Source organism: Marmota flaviventris, chromosome 10 (genome assembly GCF_047511675.1).
Source record: "Marmota flaviventris isolate mMarFla1 chromosome 10, mMarFla1.hap1, whole genome shotgun sequence".
Taxonomy (NCBI): domain Eukaryota; kingdom Metazoa; phylum Chordata; class Mammalia; order Rodentia; family Sciuridae; genus Marmota; species Marmota flaviventris.
In genome coordinates, this window is record NC_092507.1 from 55,641,852 (window position 1) to 55,665,880 (window position 24,029).

A 24,029-nucleotide genomic window follows, 5' to 3' on the forward strand; every position below is an offset into this window, starting at 1 on the left:
AATTGGGCACACAGCAGAAACTCAATAAACAATTCAATCAAATGATGGCACAGTATTTCAGGTGAGTGATGATAAAAGTCTGAACCCAGTGTATGAAAATCAGAATTTCTGAAATAAACTGAGATTATGTCACATTACAAAAGGATTCTTTCAGAGAAGAGTTTTCCAAATGCATTACCTACCAGGCAAAAAGGTTAAGTTAGATAAACTAATTATTAGCTCTGATTCTAATTAAGTATCAAGTAGGAACTATAATAACCATCTCTAAATTAAAACATAAAATTTTTGTACAGCTGCTTGTATGTCTTAAGCATAGTTCAACTTCAGCTTCCAAAGCATAATACCAGTGAGCAGGGCGTGATACTGCACACCCATAATCCCTAGTACCAGGGAGGCTGAGGCAGGAGGATTCCAAATTCAAAGCCAGTTTCAGCAACTTAGAAAGATGCTCAGGAATTTAGCAAGATCCTGTCTCAAAAAATAAAAATGGCTGGGTATGTAGTTCAGTGATAAAGTGCCTCTGGGTTCAATCCTCAGTACCAAACAAAACAAAACAAAACAAAAGTATAATTCTAGTGCACACACTTTCATCACCCTGTACACTTGAATGAGAGTGTGATATCAACTTTGACTTTAGGATACCTGGTATCTTTGGTTTCAATAGCAGCTCTTTCTTCAGTTTCTGTCCCTGGTGGCAGTTTCCTTCTTGTATTAAAGACCAATATAGGAAAGTATGTTTCTGAAGCTGCAAGCTCTGGAAGGAAAGAAGTGTTCCAAATCTCTTCTTTGCTTAAATCTGCTTGTGCAGGTCAAGCACTTAGGGTGGAGAGAAGTGGGCTGCTTCCCAGGGCTAATTCATCTCACAAGCAGCATTGGGCACATATTTTCAAGTAAATTCTAACAGTGAATACAACAATATTAAGGCTTTTAACTTATATCCTTAATTGTAAAATCAATCAAACTTTTCTAACACTGAAGAGGTCCAGGGATTAAAATCCTAAGAAAGACCACAGGAGATCAACATTTGGTTGTCTGTAACCAAACAGGAGTTTCAGAAGGTAGAAGCAGATTCTATCAAAAGTCTGTCTTCAGGATATTTTCAGAACTGCTTGAGATTTTTTTTTTTAATTATGTGAAGATTTATTCTGTAAAATATGTATGTATGTATGTATGTATGTATGTACGTACGTTTTGCAGTACTGGGGATTGAACCAAGGGTGATTTACCACTGAGCTACACTCTTAATCCTTATTTTATTTTTTTGTAATTTTGAGACAAGATCTCACTAAGTTGCTGAGACTACAGGCATGTGCTACCACCCCTGGCTATGAGATTCTTTTATGCCCAGTGAAAATCAGAATAAATGACATGTGTTTATATAATACCAGAAATTATATAAGATTGTAAGAATCTGCATGGAATTCTTACAATCAGCCATTACCTGTCAGTGTAAACATTTACAAATGAACAGACCTAGTGTTCACATGATCCCTGCATGCTTGTGCTCTTACAGACTGGAGGGACTGACAGCTGAAAACTATTGCCAGCTGAGATCTGGGTACACATACCTAGCTGTCACATGTAATTGCTGCCACGTTAGTATGCCACTTCCACCTTTACCCAATGTAGAACCCTGCTATCCTATTTGCAATGTGGCAAGCCTGATAAAATAATAATGCCATCAAAAGCATTAAAAAGTGCTTTTTCAAACACCATCTTATACAGGGTCAATTAGTTATTTTATTTATTTTTATTTCTATTTATGGATTTGTGTGAATCTCTTGAATTTAGCATGCAAATTTATGTGATTGGTACTTTTGCAGATAATTGAAAAAAAAAATCTTTCTGCCTCAAGAGACCCTCATTTCTTAGTAGCCTATCAAGTGCTTCCTCTCTTAAATATTTAGTGCATTTTCAGTTTTAATAATTTCATACAGAGATTTCCCGCCCCCTTTTCTTTTAAATGGAATCTTATTAGCTATGGTTTGGATATGGTTTGAGTGTGACACCAAAGGTTCGTGTGCTGGAAGTTTGGTCCCCAGTGTGGCAGTGTTGAGAGGCAGTGGGATCCTAGTGGAAGATGATCAGGTCACTGGGGATGCCCCCCCCACCGACCCAAGGGATTAATGGAGTTCCCACAGGATCCTAGTTAGTTCCCTTGAGAGCAGGCTGTTATCAGAGTATAGCTGGCCCCTGAATCTCTCTGGTTTCCTGTCTCACCATGGGGTCTCTTCTGCACTCATTCTTGCCACTGTGCCATCTACCATGAGTTCCACCCAATACTGGACTATCAGCCTCCAAAACTGACCTAAATAAACTTCTTTATAAGGTACATGGCCTCATGTATTTTGTTATAGAACAGAAAACAGATTAATATAGCAATTTATATTTCCCTAGAAGCAGATTATACCTGCACTCAAAAGGTATAGCAACATGAAAGACAAAAAGCACCAACAGAACGACTACCAGATGGCTTCCTAAGAGGAATGCCTTCTAGACTCACCTGGGCATCTCTTTCAATGTACCCAGGGCCTAACCTTATGCCATACCTCCAGAATCAGAGTTTCAGGGATAGAACCTGGCCAAGGTGCATTCTGGAAAATCCCCAGGTGACTCTGATGTGTACTCCTGGTTAAGAGCCTCAGGACTAGAACATGACTGGACTGCTCAGTCCCAAGGATGAGGCCTCCTGACTGTTCTGCCTGGTAGAGGAGCTAGTCCCTTCCCCTTCTAGGCCTCAGTTTCCTCTCCCTAACAGAGAAGAGTAATGGAGACACTCTGCGCCACTTCTTGGCTTCCTTCTGAAAAGCCCTTTCTTTCCTGTTCTTTGCACTACTCAAACCACTGGTGTAAGATTCCTAATGATCAAGGTGGGGACTGAGTGTCACTAAGTGAACTGCAGAGGTGATTCCAACAGCGGTGGCTATTGCCAACAGAATTATGCTGTGGGGTGATGTGCAGGGGTCAGCACTGAGCTAATGCCTTGGAAGACTTTACAACTGGGGACCGGTTTACATGGAGAGTGGGGCATTTTCCTTACCAGGGGGTTCTAAGATAGGTGAGTGTTAAGGAGAGAAAATAGTGCTAATGGATGTTTGGGTGGGAGGAACCATGCTCACAAATACAGTAAGCTCTTTTAGCTAGAGTGTTCTGGGAAGGGTATCAGAGCAAACTGAAATTTCTGGATGAGTTGCCACTGTTGCTAATTTTCAAAGATGACAGCACATGCCTATAGAACCCAGAACCCAGAACAATGACAGAGAAGACATTTCTGCTAAACTTCCTATTTCCAGATAAAACTGAAGCTTTGAACTTGTCCACTTTTTCATGCTGACACGGCTAAACCAGTCTGTCCTGGTTTCTGGTCCAGGCCTCCCTTGGGTCCATCTTCAGGTTTCAGACTGGCTCTGTACTGTCTCTTCCCTGCTCTGTCTTTAAATACAGCTGACCTTGAAGATGAAGATTTGGCCCAGTACCTGATTTTCCTGTTTCTCTCCTCTCCTCCACTCCCATTTTTTGCAGATGACTCTTGCATCTGTCTCTGGCCGCAGACCCATGCCTTCATCCAGAGAGCTTGCAAGTTCCTTGGATGCCAAGGTTTATACACTTCTTATTCCCAGTGCCCTTGAACTCAAAGGCCAGAAGTCCTCCTCTGGACTCAACTCACCTCTCTCTTCAAATAAAACTTTCATTACAGTTACTTAGACTCCGACTTTAGCTCTGTTTCTGGGACCACCACCATGCCCCGTCACATCCAAAGGGCCTCTAGCACTACCAGTTCCATTTTTCTCAGCACCTCAGTCTGCAGTCCTCCACCAGCAGCCTTTGGATCAGGTCCCTGCTCCATAAATGTTTGGAGATGATGGCAACAACTTTAGTGTTTTCAGTTCCCTGGAGCTGTCCTCTAAGGCTTTTCAGCCTGTCAGACTGATGGCCATGGCCAAGATGCCCTTGATAGGGGCAAAAGCGAACTTGAGACATGAGCAGGCCACCCTGGTGGATGTGGGGTGGGCATGAGAAGCCTGGAGCAGGATCACTAGCTCACCTTCCCTTTCTCCCTGGGGAAGGCTGCGGGACTCTGCAGACAACCAGGGCCTCTGAAACAACTGAAACCACTGCTGAAAGCCACCAAAACCACCACCGCCAGGTACATCCTCCTAAAATTCAGCTCTGATGGTATTATAACCCTCCGAAACACCAGTGTGTTGGTGGATATGCAAATTATGTGGGCAGAATGTTTATATGTTGCTTCTCTAGTCCAGGTGTGTCCCCGACAGGAAGGTGCCCCTATATGCAGCAGAAGACAGCAGCACCGTTACACTCTTACCCCAGATGGAGGCTGCCCAAATGGCCAAACAGGAGTCGCTCCACAGAGTACTACACAGAGAACAGCAAAGAATGAGCTTCCACGGCAGTGGGAATGAGTCTCATGAACTTTGGGGTGCATGAAAGGGCCAGACACCAGAGTGAAAATGGAGTACAGTCCACGTGGTTCTAGCTGCATCCAGCACTGCCACAGGTGAAACTAATTTGTGTCATCAGATGGCAAGACAGTGGACAGTGGTGCTCTTGAAGAGCAGGGTGGCAAGGGACACATCACGTGCTGGCCATGAGGGTGAGCTTCACTTGTGAATCAATCATCCCACTGATGACCATGGTCCTGTCTGTCTGCTGTCATACTTCAGCAAAAAGTTTAAAACCAACCAACCAACCAACCATCCAAGGCCCCACTAACAGCTGGGCTGAAAGCAACTGTCACCGTGGCCCAGAAGCCCTTCTTGATATGGCCGCCAGCCAGCCTCAAGGCCTTCACTGTTCTCACTCCAGGGCTTCTTTACCCTTCAAGAATCCAGGCATCTGCTGTGAAATGTGGTGCTGTGGACATTCTGGGGAGAGGCATGCCCGGCATTCCACAGCATTCACAGGATTTTCAAAGCCTCTCCACAACCCTGAGCAGGAAAAGAACAAATGCTTGACTTACTGTTCCTCAGTTGATCCCTGAAATTGAACTCTATGACTTGCTCTTGTACCTATTTTTTCCTCCAGAAAGTCTTCCCCTTTTAATCCCCTGTTGGGATTCTCCCTTGCTTCTAGGTTACATTAGGTTACTTCTACCCCAAGTCTCTGCTGGCTCTCCAAAAAAACCGATCCCCCTCCCCGACAACTACTCATCAGGGGTCTGCTCCGATTTATTGGTAGGCACTGAGGATGTACAGTGAACCCTAATCTCTGCTCACACAGAACTCTCTACCAGTAGGGGCAACAGAAGGATCGCAGATAATTTTAATCGAAAAAGCAGCATCAAGAGAGAGATAGGTAAGTCCAGGGAGATTCAGAAAAAGCAGAGATTCCTCTTGGCTGTGGAAAATCTGGGCAGACTTCAAGGAGGAGTGGTACTGCCTATGGAATTTAGAGCTAGGTGGGAAGGACACTCTAAGTGGAGGGGTGAAGACTAGCACTGTGAAAGCCCGGAAACTGTGCAGGGAAGGGGGGTTCCCCTAAGCAGAGACAATATGAAGAAGAGGAGGTAGAAGGGGCACAGGTGGGAGTGAACCAGTCAGCTGCCAGGCTCAGGAGGTTGAATTTTATGCTGTAGGCATCTGAAAGCCACAGAAAACTTTAAAGCAGGGCATGATGTGTTCAGGGATATGCCTCAATCTCTCAAATGAACTGAGATGATCCCTGCTTTGGAGGTTCCAAAACACACCGCTGTGCCTGTGGTTCCTCCCTGCCCCTTTCTGCATAACATGGCCACCTACCAGTTTGTTTGCTTGCACACTCTGCCCAACTTAAGTGAAAGACAAGAATGATTCTAATGCTAGCATACTGTCTTACAAATAGCAGCCCTCAATAAATATGTAACAAATGAATGTGCAATGGTCACTTCAAACTGTTTCTGAATGAATGAAGAAATTGGGTGAGAAAGCACAAAATAATAAAACAAAAACAAACAAAAAAAAAAACCACCGAGTCTAATACAAACAAAGCTAGATGAGTGCAAGGGTTCCTTCAACCTTCAGATCCTGTGTGGACACCAAGATGCTCACTGCTCAGAGTGACTGACATGGAGAGGAAAAGACGGCAATGGTAAAGGAGACAACTCAAGTGCCTTAAGACTATGGGGAAGTGCGTGTCATGGGTGGTGTCCAGGCCAGGAATGGTGTATCAAGAGTCCTGTTCAATGCTCAGCACCTGGAACAGGAACGCAAAAAGAGTCCAGCCTCACTGTGACCCTGTTCCCTGATGACTGGTGGTTATCTGGGAAGGAAGAAAGAGAGAGAAACTGTTCAACCTCTCAGGTTGAACTTCTGTATTTTTACCTTTTTTAAAAAGAGGGAATGAAGTGCTTTGCATGCTGCAAAGAAAGGGGCTCCACCTCTCAATCAAGAAAGAACAGAACACTCCACTGGGAGAGAGGCTCACTCTCTCCCAGGTCCACACGGGGTGTGCAGGCTCCAGAGCTTGCTGCAGCTAATAACCATGTTCGCCATGCTATTTTTTCTTTGTACATCACCACCTTTTACTTTTGAAGCTCTTTCACTTATATTATCATACCTCAAACCACCTTGTAATTAAGTTACTCTGTCCAGCTGGCACTTAAAGAGATCTGATAACTTGCCCAAGATCCCTCAAACTAGGAAAAGAACCCAGGTTCCTGACTCTCAGGCCAGGCTCCTCCACTGGATCTCACAGTTTCTGGGGAAGTAACTTTCGTGGATGTGGCAAGGACTCCCCAGAGGTGACCCAGCGATAGGTACTGCCCTTCTGGAAGTTATGCCCACTTGATTTGAGTATGGGATGGGCCCCTCCATTTGGTGCAGGCCTGGGTGATCTTGTTCTTTATCCTGGCCAAGGGCAATGTGTGGAAGCTAAAGCTTGGAGGATGTGAGCAGCTGGTGTGGCTTACCCGAAGGAGGGAGGGAGGGCGTGGGAAAGGAAAAGCAGAACTTAGCACCATTCGCAACTGCAGCTCTCCAAAACTACACCCTGCATGGCCCAGTTTAATATGTACCCTGCAGTGCTGACTGCGACTGGAATTCCCTTTTTCTAGTCTAAGTTTCCTTTTTACTGCAAAGCCTTCCAGGCGGTAGGGCAGCAACACCCATTACTAGCCATTACTATTTAGTCTAGCCCTATTTTTGGAGCCAGCTCAGGGTGTTTGTCTCTTTTTTCTTTTAAACAACAAAAGAAGTGCATTGCAAAGTTCAAACTATATGCACATGACTAGAATAAAAAGTTAAAACTTTCTTTTAATTTCACACCAAAGGGGTAATTATGGTCAACAGTCTTTTTCTTTCCTGCCACACCTACTGACCTTTACACACACACACACACACACACAAACACACACTTCATACACATGTATATGATTTTTTAAACAAATAGGATATTTGCATATAATTCTGCAAACTGCATTTTTCATTTAACAATAAACATATCGTGTAACCAACCTTGCTGGTATATTTTTCTAATTTTAATTTCTCATTTTGGGCCGTTTATAATGTATAGAAAAAGCAGTGCAGCATAGGAAATATCTAGTATCAATTTTGAAAATTAGTAAATTGTTACAATTGATCCCCTCCCCAGACTTTCTAGGAGTCCCCCAGGACCAGCTTCAGAACATGCAGGGAGGGGACCAGCAAAACCTAACCCACATGATATCTGCTTGGTACAGGACTTCTCAACAAATGGCCCAAACAGGCTTGGTACTTAGAGACCAGCACTTGGAAGCTGAGCCTGAAAAACTGTTAAGGTTCCTCCTCCAGCGTCCAATCCACTGGGGGGAGATTTCAGGAGAGTTGTAGGTGACAGGCAGAGGCAGGTTCCATGAGAGTGCAATGCTTTGACAGTTTCCCCTTTTTAAAATCCAGGAGTCAATGGTTTGCAAGGGCAGTTGCCTTGCTCAAACACAGGGAATTTAGGTTCCTTTTTTGCAGAGCATGTTCTCTGCAGATTCTGCAGGGCCACCCACATGGTGTGGCTAACCCTGATAGCTATCCTCTGTCCCAGGAGGAGTACATGCTAATCCTGGCTCAAGGGCAGAGACCTACTGCCTAGATCTGAATCCAGGTCTGGGTTGCTATCTAGAGCAACCAGATGGGGAGAGGCAGAGGGTATAGGGCAGCTAGAGAGAGCACTAGGGTAAAGGGGTAAGGGCATACTGCCTTCTCTGAAATGTTTTTTCAAGATCCATGAAACAGCATTTTGGCTATGCCCAGAGCCCATGGGTAGCAAATGTTTTGATTCCTTCTGTTGCCTTTAGAACACGGAGTACTTCTGTGTGCAAGCACCGTTCAGTCCTTTAGATGCACTGAATAATTTAGTCCTCACAATTGCCCGGTGAGTGCATGTTATAATATTTTCCCTGTTTTACAGATGGGGAAAAGAAGGCACAGGAAGTCATGTGATTTACCTAGTGAGTAGCAGACATAACATTTGAACTCAGTACTGTAGCTCCAAAGCCATGCACTTAAGGATCACACACCTTTTTAGACTGGTGTGGTGATCTCAAATGTATTATGTTTAGAAGTAAGGTTTCATGTTATTTCCATTATGGAAAGCCCTAGTTCAAACAAATATAAGCGGGCTTATTTCATACAATACTTCTGAGGGTCTCTTCTACACTGGGATACATTCATAATCTGCAAGAGACATATGGTTTACAGCATTTCCCCAAATTATTTGAGCATGGAAATGTTTTCCTAGCAATTTCTCATGAGATTAGTAGTTTTGCTGACCACACTGAGTAAATGCTGGCAAAGAGAGTTGTTAGGAATAGGGCTGATTCTTGCCATTTAATTGTGTGATTCTTGAAACTGCTTAATTGGAGCCTGTCTCCTCATCTGGGACAGGAGAGGAATGTGGTCCTGGTACCTCACCACACTGTTTAAAAATGAAATACATACCCATTAAGTTCTTAAGCTATGCAGTGCTCTGGCTGTGAGCAGTGGCACACACCAGCAATTCCAGTGGCTTGGGAGTCTGAGACAGAAGGATCCCAAGTTCAAGGTTAGCCTTAGCAACTTAGCAAGACTCTAATTTAGAAAGATCCTGTATCAAAATAAAAAATAAAAAGGGCTGCAAATGGGAAACTCTTTTGATTATAAAGAATATAATAAAATAATTTAAGAACAAAGAAATGAGACTTCAATTTAAAAAAATCAGAGAATCACTGCAAGTACTATAACCTCTGAGTGATCATTACCAACAGCAGTTTCTGTCAGAAAAACATGCAAAATCCTCACAAAGAAAACAACCCTGAAGCACTGCAGAGTACATTACCATTCTAAGGAAATGAGGAACAGGGAAACATTCTAAAAAAACTACTTCTGACAAAAACGTTTCTTTGCAAAATGTGTCCTCTAATGTGGTAACAGAGGCAGACAGAGGACAGGACCAGTTTCCTGAGTGCTGACAAGTGGGCCATCTCTCAGGATGGAAAGGGTCAGGTCGTGCCCACCACACTAGGCATGGGGAAGATCTACACTAACTTTCTCGGGGGAGAATTCTCATCACCAAACTGAAAATGGCTTGGCATCAGCAGGACACCTTCCTGCTCCCTTTTCCTGTCTTACAGTGACTCATGCATCTGTGTTCGTTTCAATTTCAGCGGCTGTGGGAGAGGAGCTGAAGGACTGTGTTGTTAGGAACTCTGACTCCACAAAGGCACCCTCCCACAACACAGTGCTCTTTCCGTCACGCCTGCCAAACATGTGAGGATGGACAAAACACAAAACAAAAACCCCATGAGTACAAGTCCGGGAGAAGGCTACAGCGGGCAGCCATGGCCGCTACTGTGTAAGCCGGGGGCCCGCCCTGCTAGGGGCGGCCTGGCACCTAAGGCCCTGTGCTCAGTGGACTGGAGCAGCTCTGCACTAGGGGCCTGTTTCCTGTTGTGCAACTATGTAAATGAACCCCGCGCTGGGGAGGGCTGGCTGCACCCTGTGGCAGGAATATGTGAATGGTAGAGCAGTAGGGCCCAGGGCAGCTCTCAAAGCCTGCAGGCTCACACGCTGGATGCCATCCCCAGGAGCATGGCCCTTGTCTCTGCCAGGAAACTATCCATATGGTAAGAACAGACAATTCCCTGGCAAGCACAATCTGGCAAAGGTGGAGCCAGCAACCTCAGGAAACAGGGTGGTGGTGGGGGGATGAGTTGGAAGATGATTGAAACCTAGGGGACTGAACTCTAGGCTGAACTCAAAATGGTTTCCCTGGGCCACTTCTGCAAATAGCCTGTTTCCTTACATGTAAAACAAAAGGGGCTCCTCTCTGTCTCAGGGCAGGAACCAAATGTGGATGATTTCCAATGTTCACACCAATACTGAAAAGGAAGGGTCTTATTCTCCATTTTGCAGATGTGTAAATTGAGGCTTGGAGGAATGAGCATGGTCAATGTCCGTAAGGGTACAAGTCACAGAGCCAAAATATGAACAAAAAACTGCAGGTACTGTGTCCCTTCTGAAATTTTACATAGATGTCTAAGCTTTAAAGTGATGTTTACAACTAAAATAAATTCTTACTTTTCAGATACTAGCATTGCTGAGTTGGTAAATTATCTACTTCAAATTAAAAATCTTACTTTCATCAATCCTTCTTGGACTACTTGTTCTTTTGCCATTACCAAATAAACATGTTCTTAGGGGATTGCAAAAGGGTTTTGAAATTAGCTAAAGCAAAGTCTAATTATAATTCTCATCTTAAATTGTTAACAAAATAAAATCACTAAAACAAGTCTGTGACCAAATATAAATTAGTTGCATTTATTGGTCTCAGGAAAGTTGTACCAAGACAGAACAGGCACAGGATGGTGGGAAGCACTTCTGGGCCCAAGGTCAAGAGACCTGGGGGTCTGTCTACCTAGGCCCTCAAATTAGGTTTCTACAAACCACCACCTGTCCCTGTTCTCTGCTCTTCCTGCATCAGTAAAACAAAGGGTTTAGATCAGATCAGTGTCTCTCACCCACTTTATTATAAAGATGCTTATTTTAGGGGGTGGAAGGACTAGAAACTGAACCCAGTGACTTCCATACTTGAGGCAAGTACCATGGAGCCACATTTTAGCCCACAAAGATGCTTTCAAAGTACAAACTCTTACTAGATTCTGCTCCTTCAAAGACAGTTGTACTTTTGAAGCCTATGGGTTATAAGAATATATAATGACAAAAAACTCACATAAATGTTCTCCTACTAATTGCAACAAATTTTTCATATACTTGAACAAGAGTAGTGCCTTTATGTTTAAGACATTATTATTCAATTTATTGTCAATGTGTAGCCTCCATAAAAATTCCCTCACCCTTTACAATATATTACCCATTCCCCTTCCCATTCTTTGCATATATACAGTGAACCTTTGCATTAAATGGCCTTAAAAGGTTCTTTTCGGTATCGGGCTTTGATTTTATCACAAGCCAAATACTTCTAAGAAATGCCATACTAACTTTCCATTTTCTGTTCAGAAATTTTTCAGTTAGTGATTTTGTTATGCAGCAAACCACACCCATTGTACAATGAAGACAGATTTATTCGTTAAATACACGTGTTTTACACAGACACACACACACAGACACACACACAGACACACACACACACAATGCCTGTGCTAGGTATACACAGATGAATAAAGTAGACCAGATTACTGGTCTACATCAAGTCTTTCACATGATTCTTGAGTCCTCCTCTGTTTTATCTCTAGCTTCAACCTCTCTTTGGAGTTCTGATTTATAATCTTCACGTGTCTGCTCAACATCTTTACTTGGATATCTAAATTTATCTCAAATTTCTTGTGTGTAAAGCAAACCTTGGGATCTTTCCCTACCATGCTTGCCAAAACCTAAAATCCTTCTTTCAATGGCATTCCCCATCTCTGAAATGGCAACATCATTCACCCAAATGCTTAGGTATAAAAGACTCTCTTTCCTGTTTGTGATATTCTTGCCCAGGTGGCATCTACAGATACTTGATTATGGGGACCAGAATTATCTTAATGCAACCTAAGTTTATTGAACACCTACTATTCTCAGGTGAGGCACTAGGGATGCAGCAGAGGGGACCAATATCACACAGGTAATGAAGAATGGTGTGGTACTGTATGGGGATGTGATCACTGTTGAGAAATCACAGAGCAAAGGGGCTCTCCCTGGTCTAGGTGGAGTTGTGGAAATGGTGTCCAAGATCTCTACCTTTAAAGGTAGGAGCCTCTTTGAAGTCTTCCATTTGGAAGGTTAATATTATTTCCTAATGATGTGCTCCCATAACTTAAATTATCTGACAGATGAACATCAGGGTAAAGGAAGTATTATGCTTCTACTCCTGCATACCAGGTAAATCAGTGCTGGGCATGAACCAGACAAGATGAATTCAGATATTCAGAGAACAAATGAACTGCTTACTCTAAGCCTAACCAAGACACAAAAGCCACTTTTCACTCCCCTTTCAAAATGCATAAAAATTGGGGGTTAGGAGGTGTAGCTTGGTGACAGAGCACCTGCCAAGCATTCTTGGGGTACTGGGTTCAGTCCCCAGCACCACAAACAAAACAACAGACCAAAAATTGTTCATATCCTTTGACTCAAAAATCCTAACTCAGGGAATTCATTCTAAGGAAATAATTCAAAGTATGTGTGGAAAGATATTCACTGAAAAAATTATTTATTAAAAATGAGCCAGGCATGGCAGCATACACTTGTAATCCCAGGGACCCAGGAGGAGCACTGGTTTGAAGCCAGTCTTAGCAATTTAGCAAGATAAAAATTTTAAAAAATTAAAAATACACATAAAAAAGAGCTGTGATATAGCTCAGTGTAGAACAACCCTGGATTCAATTCCTAGTACTTAAATATATATATAATCTCTCTCTCTCTCTCTCACACACACACACACATACACACACACATAGGGAAGAAAAACAAAAATTCATGCCAGCTGGATGGTAAAACACTGAAGGTATAATATTGAGGACTGTATTGCTATATAAAACATGCTTAGCAACACAGTGAATCCCACACCATGTACATTCATAAGAATGGGACTCTAACTAGAATAAGATATATTTCATGCTTATATATTGAAATGGATTCTTGCTAAGAGCCATAGCCAAGTAGTATGATGCATGGCATTTTTGGTTGAAAGGTGACGCCAACAAGCCATTGCGATGATATGATTATGTTAAGATCTGCATTCATATGGATATTAGACCCCTGCTGTCCACCTCAACCTGCTACAGGACTCCTGGAGAGTTCCCATTGGTTGGGGAAGTGCGGTAGGAGGGAATTCCGGAGGAGGGATTTCCTGTGGCCCGCCCCGGAGAATGCTTCGTGGGTCGGTCGGCATTTTTTCCCGGGAGCGTATGGGGCATTGGCAGGGAGTTTCAAAAATAAAGTTTGTTCCTGCTTGAGTGGCTCGTGATTTTGTGCCCAGCCAGATTGCGGCAGATTCTGCTGTCATATATAACCAAAAAAAGGGAACCAATAAAAAGTGTTATATAAAATTTACATATGAAACGAACAGAGGGCAAAACATACAAAATGAAGTTAATTTTCTAGACATGTCTATGAATCTTCTTTTACAATTGTTGTTTGAACAATAAAAACAATAAAAATATGTAACATGGATATATTTTGTCCTAACTCACATGGAGCATGGGTCTATAAATTATAGCCACTGAGCCAAAACCATTCCACTGTCAATTTTTGTAAATAAAGTTTTATTAGAACACTGACATGCCCACTGGCTTAAGTATTATTATCCATGGCTGCTTTTGCTCTCCAATGGTAGAGGCAAGTAGTTGAGAGACTAGATAGTTCACTAAGCTTACCATATTTACTAACTGGTCCTATGCAGAACAAGTTTGCAACCCCTGATCAAGAGTAAGGAAGGATCATGGTTAATTCCCTAAGCTTATCACATTAGTAACTGCTATGGAATGAGTGTTTATGCCCTTTCAAAATTCATACATTAAAATCCTAACTGCTGAAGTGATAGTATTAGGAGGTAGTGATTAAATCCCTTCATGAATGGGATTAATGCCCTTATAAAATCAGCCCAAGGGAACTCACTGGCCCCTACCACAGTATGAAGACACAGTCAGAGAACGAATTGCATAAGTGGAGACAGCCCTCAGAAGACACTGAATCTGTCAGAGCCTTAATCTTGGACATTGTAGGCTCTGGAACTGTGAGCAAGAAACTTTTGTTGCTTCTAAGATACCTAGTTATGATATTTTTGTTATAACAATCTGTACAGACTAAGACAATAACTTAGCAGATACTCCATGAAATGTATGAATGAACAGGAATTTATCTATATTTTATACCAACATTTAATGGTGGTTCTTCTTCTTTTTTTCTGGTGGTGCTAGGGATCAAACACAAGACCTCATGCATGTGAGACAAGTGCTCTACCACAGAGCTATACCTTCAATTCCTTCCTACTTGTTCTTAAACACACACACACACACACACACACACACACACACTCACACACAGAATGAAACAACTACCACTCCAAATAACTCTCTCCACAGTTTCTATTTCAATTTGGATAAGAAGGTCATACATTAATCAAAAAGCTTATTATCTAAATTGAACCCCAGTTCACTTTTATATAATATAGACCTGGAGAGGAGACAGAAATGCTTCTTATGTTAAGGACTACTGCTGAGAACTGAAAAACATTTCTTATAAGTGGTTTGTTTGTTTGCTTGCTTTTGAAAGCTTCTCTGGCCTTCAGGAAGAATAAACAGTCAGAGGTCCTGGCTCTTCCTACGTTGAACACCTGAACTTCACAGCCATCACCTTCCTATGTAAGGTCACCAACACATGCAGACAAGGTGGACTTCTCTTTCAAACCATTCCTTGTTGCACCACAAGAATGCATTGAGCTGGGTGTGGTGGTGCACACCTGTAATCCCAGCAGCTCAGGAGGCTGAGGCAGGAGGATCACAAGTTCAAAATTGGTCTTAGCAACTTAGTGAGGCCCAAAGCAACTCAGTGAGCCTTGTTTCAAAATAAAAAATAAAAAGGACTGGGGATGTGGCTTAGTGGTTGAGTGCCCCTGTATTCAATCCCTAGTATTAAAAAAAAAAAAAAAAAAAAAGAACGCATTGACCCTGAAGTTCACAGTATTCAATCCAAAGTCCTTAAGGAGTACTTGTGCCCTTAGCTGCCTGTCATCTGTTTCCTTTGCTTGTTGATAGGGGAAGACTGAAGGCTACCAAGTAGGGCTCAGAGCTCATTCCCAGATTATCATAATCACAAAGAGAAACTGACAACCAAAGTTACAAATCACTCTTGGGCTCTGGCATTGTTAGAGACTGCAACAACTGAACAAAGTGTGTGACATTAGAATTAACTAAAAATTCTATGTAACTTGGGACACTGATGAAAATTGGATCAAGGAAGTAAAGTCTAAGTCAAAAATCAGCGATTGAAAGGCTGGAGTTGGCTTGCAGACTTGTTTTATGTGGCCTGTAGAGAATTAAAAAAAAAAAAAATGTAGCCAACATTTAGGAATTGGGAGCTTTCACATAAAAATCCAGATTTCTGGCTTTCCAGAGAGCACATTCCCACGTGACTGCTGGGCTGAGGCCGAGTAGCAGTAGTGCCTTAGGAGAGGGTGGCTTCACTCCCTACATGCAATACTTGCTGGACCTTAGGCCTCTCAAGTTGTCACCCTGGGCAAGTCATCTTCAAATAGGCAATGGTGCCAAGGACAAGCTTAGGAATCAAAGTGCCAAGACTGAATTTCAGTCCTTTCTCCCTCTCTACTTGGAAGTGGCACAGATGAGGATGAGGCAGAGGACGCTAACACTCTTTCAGAAATGACTTGAATAGGGTTCGTAAAATTTACAGAAAGACACTCTGCCACAATATGCACTAAATAATACTAAGAAACATTTTATTCTCATGACCCTCGTCTCTGCTGATTCCCCCTGATCAGCTCATTAAAATTCAGTGAAGATCACTGGCAAATTATGCCATCTGATTGGTCTCTACATCAAAGAGTGCAACTTTCCACTCTTGGGAAGGCACAAGGATTTTTAGTGGTACACAGATATATCTTTATTTTAATAGAAAAAAACAGTTTTAATGTTTGTTGGTAAAAAAGATAACTACTCACCGAATCAGTGGCTTTATGACTGATAGAGAGTTAATTTAAATTAGATTGCGTGATTAGATTATGCTGCTTCATTAGAAGAGTAAAGTGTAAATTGTTTATCTATTAATGAGGAAGAATAAAGGTATCCAGCTGCTTGGTACAAAATTTATAATAAACACTGGATTTACTAACAACACTGGATTTACTAACAACTTGGGGGTGAAGTCCCCAAGTTACCTTACTGGATTTATAGCCTAATAGGGAAGAAGAACAGCTGGGTGAGAATGAAATGTTTTAAAGAATCTGAATCTTGGATTCACAGCATCAAGATTTACTATGTTCTGAACTTAGTATCTGAAGCAGAAGCAAGGTGGGTAGGCAAAACATCATCAAAACTGAAACAGAACCAATAAACACACAAAAAAACAAACAAAAAAACTTTAAAAACACTGTCATGTATTTAAAAAATAAAACAAAACAACAACAATAACAACAAAAAACTGAAACAGGACAAAACACAATACATTTTTGTTAACACATAATAAAAAAAACGACACCTGATTCAGGCACAAGTGTTTCTATGCAGCAAACTATAGAGATTTTTATCTGCTGCTGACACAAAGGCAAAAGGAAAGAGTGGCACCCAGATGAGGCTGGGTGCGATAAGAATGGTGACAACCCAGGAGGCCTCTGCAGAGAGGGATTCCTTGCCAGGTGAGGCCCTGGGGAAATAAAACCGTTTATTTAGTTTTTCCCTTGTCTGCCTAGGTTTGAACTTGCTTCCTGACTCCCTCCCCACCAAAAAAGCCCTGTCTAAATGAATGATCTATTTTTAAAATTTCAAAAAACACATCACGTACAATTTCAAGAATGGGATTCTAATTAGAATAAGTTTTACTCCATGGATGTATAATATGTCAAGATACACTCTACAAAAACAAATTTAAAAACTTCAAAAAAATTCAAAGAATGATTGATACAGGCTTATGTAATGCTTAAGATAGTTCTATATTTCTATTCATCAATAAACTGAATTCCATACATGTAGAAATAGGAGAGGCAGAACAGTCATCCAGATCTTTTCAAGTATATTTGTCCCTCAGAGACTTAGAACATCAGTCAGATGCTAAACAACTGTCTGGAAATATATCAAAGTAGAGAAAATGGTATTTAACTATCAGTAGAGTACTGAAAATGGTAAGTAGAAATAACATAGTAAGCCATTCCAAGTGTGTGTGTGTGTGTGTGTGAGAGAGAGAGAGAGAGAGAGAGCCAGAGAGAGCCAGAGAGAGAGCCAGAGTGAAAGAGAGAGAGAGAGAGAGAGAGAGAGAGAGAGAGAGAGAACGCACGCAAAAACAAGCAATAGACAGACACAAATCCCTAAAGAGCACTGCTTGAATGGTAATAAATAATACCAAAGACAATGAAGCCTTCATTGGGTGTTTCCTATGTACTAGGCACTGTGCTAAGTGCTATACCAGGACACCCCATCTCATCCCATGCATACCCTGCCAGGGTTCTACTGTTATTCCCACATGATACATGGAGAAACCAAGGCAAGAAGAAATGAAGTCAGCTGGAGCTAGCAAATCACAGAGGTAGACTAATCCTTAATCTTTGCTCTTAAATGCTGGCTCCTCAGCTACTTTCTAAGCAAGACATGCTGGGCTAAAGAGAACTTGTACTACCAGCTGCTGCAGAGGTGCCTAGAGCCTGAGTTCAAATTCTCAGGTATTCAAGGAAAGGCAGGGGCTACCCCTCCTGCTCCTCCACACTGTGCCCAGGCTCTTCTCTAAATAATTGGTTTTCAGATATGCAAAGAATGTCAGTGAGGAGTGCCAATTTGTAGTCTGCCTAGAGAGCCAACATATCTTAATCTAGCTCTATGGAAACGGACAGAGACAAGGCACCATTCCAGAATCACCAGTGTGTGGCTGCTACTCTTCGGGCAACTGCTAGGAGGACTCAGGTGTTTCTTTGAGGGACTCTGCACATGCCACCTCCCTGCAGCTCCACCTCAGCCCTACATGCGCATGTGTAAGCTCACTGTTTCAGAGGGGAGGAGGGAGCTTCAACCATCAGTGCCAAATTACACACCTATTAAGGAGTAGATCGAGAATTTGAATCTAGGCCTCTATAGCTTCAAATCTTCTGTCCCTATTAGCGTATCACCTAAGGGAGTGTGTGATCTTGTTTAAACCAACAGCCAAGGTCAGTGGCTAAGTTCATAGATTGGAGCCAGCCTGTCTGTGTTTGACTAGCTCTGCCACCTACCTGCTGTGTGACTGAGGGCAAGTCACTTATTTTCCCTGTGTCTTTCCACAACTGAAAGCTGAGAATAATAATTATATCTACCCTATTGGTACAATTACTATTCATCTAGGAATGAATGCTTTAATACTTGTGAAGTGTTTAGAATGGTGCTTGACACACAGTCAAGCATATTTATCTTAGTATGCAAAAAATATATAAAACTTTTTCTTATACACAGATGGCAAACAAAGCAGAGTAATGATATATTTATCAATGGAAAAATATGTATAAATCAGTTCCTGCAGTGTCCAATGTAGCAAGCCCATCACAAATATGGGCTGTGGGACCTGGTAACTTTCCATCTAAACTGCTGAACTAAAGAACACATTGGAAAAGGGTCACTGGCTTTAGTCTCAGAACTGATGTGAACTGGCCACACAACCTGGAGAGGTATTTCACGCCTCCAGGCCTGTTTCCTCCCATGGTAAAACTTCATGACAAGACAGTAAGGCACAGGGAAGGAAAGGGCTCAGAATAGGAGCCCAAGGCCCCTGGGGTCCAGTTTTCCCACACATGAATTTTATAACTGCTTCATGAGTTTCAATCTCCATTCTTCTAAAGTGGAGAAAAGTATGCCAGGGTTGGGAGCAAATAAGAAGGTGAGTGTAAGAGTCCCTCTACAAACAGGGCTTTCTATTGCCTGTGGCTGGGTGGCAGGATCTTAATAAACATTTGTGAAAATGATCTGCAGCACCTCCCACTATCCAAAGTAACTTCCTTCATTTGTTTATTACTAGTCTCTCTAGAATCTAAGATCCTTAAAAGCAGGGATGTCTTGATAAAAAGTCAGCACCTAATCAATACTTTTGGACTGAGTGGCAAGAAGGAATACATAGATCAGCCAGAAAATGACTCAAGTTACTGGGGGAGCTAAAGAATTGATGGAGAGGCTAATGAAAGCCCAAAGTAGTAAGAAATAGACAAGAAGATCCATAGGGCTAAAGCCATTCTTATCACCCAACTTCTAGATTCTTTACTTTAGGGAGGTGGTTTGGGTGGGGAAAAGAACAGTGAAGATACTATAAAGTGGCTAAATTAACATACTCAGCAGGTACAGACTTTCTAAAGCTGAATACCAACCGGGATAATTAAAGGCTAGAGCCTTCTCCTTTTTTAAAAAAATTGACTCCCTTATAAACTACCTGCTGACAAAGGCATAATTAAGTTGGTTCTTCTAAGAATATACCAGGGAACTTTTCTCCTTCATTCCTAATTTTTTAAAAAGCCCACATTCCCCCTCCCTAAACTCAATGAGCACTTAAATCACCAGAACTAAAAGAAAAGTTACAAGATAGTTTTAATTTTTAAAAAATTAAACCTCTTACATCCCTTTTTTCCAGTAATCAATTCTTCAGAGCCTCAGAAGTGACCGAGGCTGGGATGGGGGTGAGGGCACTGGTAGGCAAGCAGCTGCCCAGGGGAAGAGGTGGTCATATCAACTCTTCACTGAGGGATAGAGAGGTGCCTAGGAGCCTCCCCACTGTGCATCCACTGGGGGGGGGGGGATCTGCAATTTTTTGATACTTTTCTAAAAATAGGGAGTCTAGCTTAAATATGCCAGTTGATGTTTGATTTTTAAAATATGTGCAAAAATTCATGCTGAAAACCCAGTGAGTACTGCTAAGTAATTCAAAGAGGGTACAATTCTATTTTGATTCTAAGGTTCTAAAACATGTATTCTCTCAGAATCTGAAGAAAGGTTAATCAGAGATAAAAGAAAGGTGGTGGAGCTGATGTAGAAGGCTTAAATTTCAGTTTGGAAATATAGTTTCTTTTGGTGTGCTCTCATTCCTCCCAAATGAATAGAAAAAAATCGGTGCATTTCAACTAAGTTACTCCTACCTTACCTGATGTCATTTCTGGATCCAACCTTCATGCATACAACACTGCAAATAATTCCCAACAGGCAGCTTTGAAAGCCTAAAGAATCTTCTGAGCATGGGGTGTTACAGGCTGGGTCTTTGGGATAAGAATGTTCAAGTCTCCCTCCTTAGGCATCAGTCACGACCAGAATTTATTGCCAGAAAGGTGTGCTATGATGGATATTCATTGGTGAAGATTAATTTCAGATGAACTTGGGCATATGATGACACTGGGTTGGGTGGGTAGCATTATGTTATGAAGCAAGTATTAATACTCTCTGCTCTGGATAAGAAGACTGAAGGACTTCAAATGCTTGATTTTACATGCTAACTTCAGCAACACAACTTTTAGATAATCTCTAAAGATCTGAGTGTGTGTGTGTGTGTGTGTGTGTGTGTAGCATCACGTGTGGACCATGAAAGTCACCATCTCTCCCCCTCTCCCCGGAACAAACACCCACAAACTGATGGGGATGCTCTGGAGGTTGAACTGGCTATTTCAATTGTCCAGGAATGTTCGCTATGCAAACCATGTGGCTCCGGGTGCCAAGGCAGAGATATGGTGGGACTTGAGGCTGCTGGCTGTAAGGAAAAGGATGTCGGGCGCATAGTTCTGTTCTCTGGGGCAAAGTGGGAACCTGCAGAGTGGCTGAAATGTTTCATTATCCTAATCTGCAAAGGACAAATAATTACAGAACTTGCCACATCAGAACAAGAGACTGTTAGTTTGCAGGGAAGGGAGGAGGGAGAGCTGAGGGATAAAGAATCTTCCTTTTAGGGGATTTCTTTCTTTTTTAAATGAAGGGAACATGCAAAGCAGGTTACAATTCACTTTACAATTCATTTTAAAGGATTCTTCTGCTTGCAAAAAATGTTTCTTCTGAAAAGGTTATGTCCTAGGCACTTAAGTGTTTGGTTAGGATCAGTAAGAAATTCTGGGCTTTCCAGAGGCTGCTGGCAGAGAAGCCTGGGTGTCAGGAGGCAGGCTACCAAAGATCAATCAGATGGAAAAGTCAGAGGAGGCCACTGGGAAGATGCAATTAGCTTTATGGAAATCTGTGCAGTCCCCTACCCCCCTACTGCCCCTTCAGGGAGACACAAAAAGGTGTAGGATCTTCAGCAGAAATACAAAAAGGGCACAAGCAGCAGAGCTAGGGCTTGGGGCCAGCTAGGAGAGTGGTGCAGGAAGAACTGCAGTGACCCCTCCTTGGGATGGCAGCTGTTTTCTCTGCACCCTCTGAGAGTCCTGAAATAATTAACATGCATTGCCATTCTTGTTTTTCCAGTGGTGATTTCACCCAGTCCCTACAGAAACTCAGGAATAAATGTCCTGGTTTTGTTCTCTGCAAGGCAAAACACTCTCCCAAAACAAGGGAGCTGTGCATACTGCAGAGAACCTGTGAGATAGGACAGGTTTGCAGAGTGCTAATCATTAACATTTTACTTTGGAAGGCAGGATTGCCCTTTCCTGCTGACTCTCACACTTCCTTTATGTGATCCTGTCCGGTCCTGGTTTTCTCCCACTCACTTCCACACATTCTTCCCTAGCACTTGCAGAGTGCAGAAGAGCCTCTCCCTCACAGCCGGCCAATTCGACACTTCCCTCACAAACCCTCCTTTTTCAAAATAAATTCATCTCAGACTTATTTTTCCAAGGCCTCACCCTCTTCCTACTCTCCTGGGCGGGGCAGGGCAGGGAGCTCTACTTCTTCCCAAGGAGTTGAGGAAAATAAAAGCAGAAGTAAAATCTATAGAAAATAGTAAATTAAAAGGTGTCTGAGAAGAACAGTCTCATAATTCTGTTTGGGTTTATGTCCTGTTTTTGTCATTTGTGAGTGATGAAGCTATAGACAGTTTACTTAGCTTTCAAATCTGCAAAATGGAACTTTTAATTAGGGCAAAATTATTATTTTAGGATAATGTTATTGCAAGTTTTTTTTGAGTAATGTAAAATCCCTTCCAGGGCTATAAGGTAAGCTACATGAGACAAAGTATAGGGCGTGCTTCCAGGACTTGGAACACAGTAACATTCTTGGCTACTGATGATGATGATGATGAAGATATAAACCCTTTGGATAGAAATGCCATCCTTTCCCTAAGTGCATGTGAAGAGGTTTCAATACTTCTAAAAGCGAAATTACAGTATCATAAAGAAGGGTCCAGATGCAATTACTTGCTGATTGCAGCTACAGGGGAGCACTTCTCAGAAGTCAGTGTGCACAACAGAGCAAAGAACTTATTTTAGGAGCCTCCAGTCAGGCCAGACTGGTTGATCCAGATGCCTTACCTGGCTGCAGCTCAGCCACGCCCCCCTCTCCAGCAGGCTGTCAGCATTCCCAGTGGGATGCACCACAGCCCCACATTCAGGAATTTTACCCCCAATTGGTCTCTCTTGCCAATTTCCCCTCTCCTTTTTGGTGAACTCAAAGCTTGCTAGGAATGAAAGCAACAGCTCAGCCTCACAAATAAGGCAAGAGCTCTGCTCCTCTGGTACTGAGTCACCGGTTAAGGCCTGTCTCCTTTGCAGACTCTCCCAGAAAATTACACAAAAACACATCAAGTCAGGCTCCAAATCCTAGGCTCTCAGAGGCTCTGATTCATCAGGGCGTGCTTTAGAGCTAGCAATTGAGACAGGAGGGACCCATAGCCCAGCCTGCTGAGAGCTTTGGTCTTCCTTAAAAAACTATAGAAGAAAGAAAAGCCTGCACCTTTCCTAATAAGGTAATGCCACATGCCAGTTGTGGTTTTGAGTTGCTTGGCACGCTGGGATCATATGACAGTCACTGCAGCCACAGCTTCACGCTTGTGCTCGGCTCTACAGGAAGAATGAGAAAGAGTCTTTGGTGTGCCTCTGGGGATTACAAATGAATAGGGAGCATGCTCCGCGGGTGGAACCCCGCATTTTCTTGATTAACCACACTTGCCTCACATCCCTCCTTCATGCTGCTGCCCGCAGGACTCCTGCTTTGTAGGTTCAGGCATCGTAAAAGTTCTCAGGTTGCTTTGTAGGCAGGTTTTCTCTCTCCAACTAGGGGCACGCTTCTGGAGGGCAGAAACCCTCCTTTATTTCCTTTGTTTCTCCCTGCTATGCTTATCATGGTCTAATCCACCCAGCAGTTACTCAATAAACGCTTGATGACAGACTAGTGCTGAGAATTCTACAGACCAGTAGGTGATCACTTTATATCATTAGCCCCCAACTTATAAATCGGCAGGGTTTCAAAAGTGGGTTTCAAAGAAGGTCCTTACCGAGCATGTTTTCCCATAGAAACAGTGTTATAACTGGGGCTTAGGTTTCCAGGCCACTCAGTTCTCAGAGTATCCTTTGCATATTTATATACATTCTTATTGGGCTCTATCATTTGTCTCAGACTCCCGTCAGACTGGCAGTGCTAAGTTACAGAATCATCAGGAAGGGTCCAGATGCAATCAATTGCTTACTGATCACAGCCCCTGGGAAGCTCTTCTCAGAATACAGCATGCACAACAGAGCAGGGGGTTTGTTTTAGGAGTCTGCAGACTACAGAATACATTTCAGTTCTTTAAATTTACCTTAATGATCCACTGTAATTACAGCAACATTGACTTGCAGAGATTTTCCTTTATTAGTTGTATTTTCATGGTTTATGAGATTACATGTAGCGTCAGGTAATAATCTACACATTAGGCCAGGCATGGTTGTGCATACCTGTAATCTCAGGGGCTCAGGAGGCTAAGGCAGGAGGATTGCAAGTTCAAAGCCTGCCTCAGCAA

General features: G+C 42.5%; 1 protein-coding gene and 1 long non-coding RNA gene across 4 annotated transcripts in view; one reads left to right on the forward strand and one right to left on the reverse strand.

Annotated features, from left to right (window-relative positions):
- Gng12 (G protein subunit gamma 12) overlaps positions 1 to 24,029 on the reverse strand; it is a 123,320-nt gene that overhangs the window by 23,277 nt on the left and 76,014 nt on the right. The gene's annotated exons all lie outside the window — the stretch shown is intronic.
- LOC114103758 (uncharacterized) lies at positions 9,953 to 15,038 on the forward strand. The gene is made up of 3 exons (XR_003584724.2): positions 9,953 to 10,069; positions 10,359 to 10,447; positions 14,718 to 15,038. It is a non-coding gene; the product is annotated as an uncharacterized lncRNA (long non-coding RNA).